We start from the raw sequence: 3,471 nt of genomic DNA, 5'->3' as shown, positions 1-3,471 counted from the left end.
TAGTAGACATGCTGCTTAGTTGTCAATCAAGTTTTTATAACCAAGTATTTTTTACAAGCTAGCTATTGAATAAATTTGTATTTTTCTCAGTCAAAACATATGCCCCTCAATGCTAACTTTCCTCTTTTAACGACTTTCTGGTCATTGCAAATTCGGCCCCATAATTTCTTATGGTGCGAAAACAGACAGAGGTGCAGGGACCGAAAACGATTGCGTCACACTGCGGCGGTAATCCGGCAGTAAAATGACAATTTGTCCAAAATTGCATTTTTCCTAACTATACAAACCTGAGGTCCTTTTACAATAGGAAGGTACTAGCGGCAGCTGGATAGGTCGTAAGCTTTCGAACAAAGGGGTTCGGTAGTTAACTGCTTGTCCGACAGGCGCGCGCGCGCGACTGGTAGTAAACAAATCACTTTTGCTTTTGGCCCAAGCAAAAACTGCAGAGTGAGGGGTGGCATGAGGTGGGGCTATGTGTAAAAGGACCTCAGGTTTGTATAGTTAGGAAAAATGCAATTTTGGACAAATTGTCATTTGTTCCGACACGGCATACAAACCTTCGGTCCTTTTACAATAGGAAGACTCACTTCTTGGTGGGAGGAATCTGAGTCTTTTGTGAACAGACTGGTGTTCGCCCAACCTTGGAATGCCTCCCTGGTCGTAAGAGCGAGGGAGGGATCCAAGCCTCTGTCCGATTGATCGGGGTGTGCACCGCAGGATCAATGGTCGACCTCTGGACCAAGTACTAAGAGAGAGGCAAGCGTATCTCTTCGTACCAGCAAACAAGAACAAGTTCCTATTTGCAAGAGGCAACAACGTTATGGTTTGTCTCTTGTTGGCATCCACTTCCCCCCCCTTGTAGGAGGAAGTGGTGGATATTCGCTCCCATCCCTAGTGAAAGGGATAGGATGGGGCTCTGTCGAGTAGCTCACCGGCATCTCGTCCTTATCCAGCAAGGTGATGACCGTATCCCTCTACCCACAGGTAGAGGGGTAGAAAAAGATAGGAAGAGAAGCCAGTCACTCTCTCATTCACTTATCTATTCTTACAGTCACACCAGGACTCGATGCTGTTCAGCCTGCTAGGGTCTGGGTTAGCTAGACAAAGTGTTGAGCAGCCACCACGGGTCCAAGGAAAACGATCCAAGGACCTGTGGGCAATATCCCAAAAGGTAGAAGGAGGTGCCAGTGGTCTGGTTGTACCAGACCCCTGCCTTCAGTACCTTGCGCCACGGAGAAGTTCTTGTGTAACTCGAGGGAGTGTACTTCTAGGTCATCTTGGTGCTGACGAAGAGTCTTCAACACTCAGCCTGGGATGTCGAGTTTCTTCAGAAAGCGCGGTCGCGCTTTCACAGGACAAAGCAGCATCTCCTTCGCATCGAAGGCGGTGAAGTCCATTAGGGAGGGGATTGTGAAGGACTCTAACCGATCGTCAGGAACCGAAGGGTTCAGAGTCTTCGCTACGAATTCGGTACGAAATCGAGCGTCACGAATCCCCATCCCCTGGATGCTTGACTTCGCAGGAAAAGTCATGCAATTACCTCAGAGGAAAAGAAGGGAATGGTCGTATGACCTATCCCCTCTTCTCGACTTCGGTGATGTCCTGTACCCATACTGGTCTATCCGTCTGCAGCGAAGTTGTTGTTCTCGGTAGTGGATAGGACACCGACACTCAATGGTGGGTGTCGATTGTATGGGTACTGTGACAAGCCCGTTAGGACGAAGAAAAGATTGTTATGGAACAACCGAACTAAGTCCACAGCGAAGTTCGTAACAGACTTGGGCGCTCTGACAGCTGCCTACTGACTGCGTTCGGTAGGAGGCAAGTTGTCCAAGCACCCAGAGCAAGTCACGTGACCTTCGCCTTAAAAGGGTTATGCCAAGAGACTAAACAAATAATTTGTTCGTCACCGATGCCAGAAGGCAAGGTGATGACTCTCTTAAGGCATGTGCCCAACAGGCGAAAGTCAATTGCCTTCTAGAGACCGAGGTCCTTGATGGCAAGATATCTCATAGTATAGTTGATTCTCGCTAAGGAGAAACAACACTATGTGACGTTGAAGACGAAGGTGTACAGAAAATGCAACCTACGTCTTCACAGCTGAACCGAGAGAAGGATTCTCAGATTCTGAACCTGTGCTACAAAGACTGAGAACGCTAACCGCTATTGATTGCTGTCCGTGAGGATCGTAGTTGCAATAAAAGCGGAGCGCTTCCAGTAATGAAGACAGGGTAACTACTGCCTGCAGAACTGCTTCTCAATGGGCTGAACATTTGGAAGTAGAGCTGTCAGGTCGGAGAGTAGGCGATGTCTTCTGGACATATCTGTTTAATTCGGGGCGAGCAATGAAATTGCACACCTACGAATAACGAGAATATTTTGAAGACAAACTCAGATGTTCTGCAAAAATCATTCGCATTATCGCAGTGCGATGCAGCAGTTGACTAGTACAGACTTCTTGTTACCGTGCGTGTAAACAGAAAGATGAAAGAGTCCAAGAGATATCTCTGTTGAAATTCTCGCAATGTCGAAGGCGATGAAAATCGAGCGTCACAGCAGTAGATGGTCCTTCATTATTGCGAGAATCCCCGTTAATCAGAGACCTAAGTCCATGATTGTTGGGCAGAGATACGGTTCGGTAGTCAGTCCAACCAGGGGAGAGAGAGACGTAACCGACCGTGCATCTCCGAGACCTAGCTGATACTGAGCCGCTATCAGGCAGTTCAATACGCAGTAGCTCTCGGTGACTCGTCATCCTGAGTTGCCAGGTAATCCATTATTCCACGAAGGAATGCGTTCGGCTAGAACCATCGAGCATAAAGAATACGCTCGAGCAATTATATTTAAACCGAAACGGATTTCGGTAATACAAAAGCTGATTTGGTGTTGTCATGACAATACCAAGTATCTAAAATCGAAACTGATAACTGCTGGGAGGTTGCAGGCAACCCCGAGTTGCAGTTCAATTAAGATACAATTCGTCTCGGTCCCAAACCGTAGAGTTAACTACGGTATGCACCTACCCCACGGACAATTCAACTGTTAAAGAATCATGTCGCGAGGGTAATATACGTAGTATATTTGTAGGTTCTGTACCACGACCTCCATCCTAAAATCTTTTCCCCTCGAGGAATGAGAATAAGGATTGGAGATCGACCGCCTTCGTTCTCTAGTCAAGAGAGTGAAGGAGAAGTCTTTCCCAAAGGAAAGCTTCAATGGTGAACAGAATACCGAAGACGATAGTTCAAGCCAAACTGGAAGTTCCCGTCCGTTCTTCTCTATTCCAGGTTAAGCGCCTACTGTGAGATACTCTTCTTTCAGCAGCAGTCTTCTTCCAAATGCTAGAAATTACAGGAATTCGAGCATAAGCGAGTTCCCGATTATCGTGTAACAATTATCGGGGATTCTCGCTCACTTTGGACCGTGGTCTCGCCTAAGTGTTTGGAGATCGTAAAAACTCGAACCACTCTG

This window comes from Macrobrachium nipponense, chromosome 30, assembly GCF_015104395.2.
Source record: "Macrobrachium nipponense isolate FS-2020 chromosome 30, ASM1510439v2, whole genome shotgun sequence".
Classification (NCBI taxonomy): Eukaryota; Metazoa; Arthropoda; class Malacostraca; order Decapoda; family Palaemonidae; genus Macrobrachium; species Macrobrachium nipponense.
Note: the sequence above shows the minus strand (reverse complement) of the source record.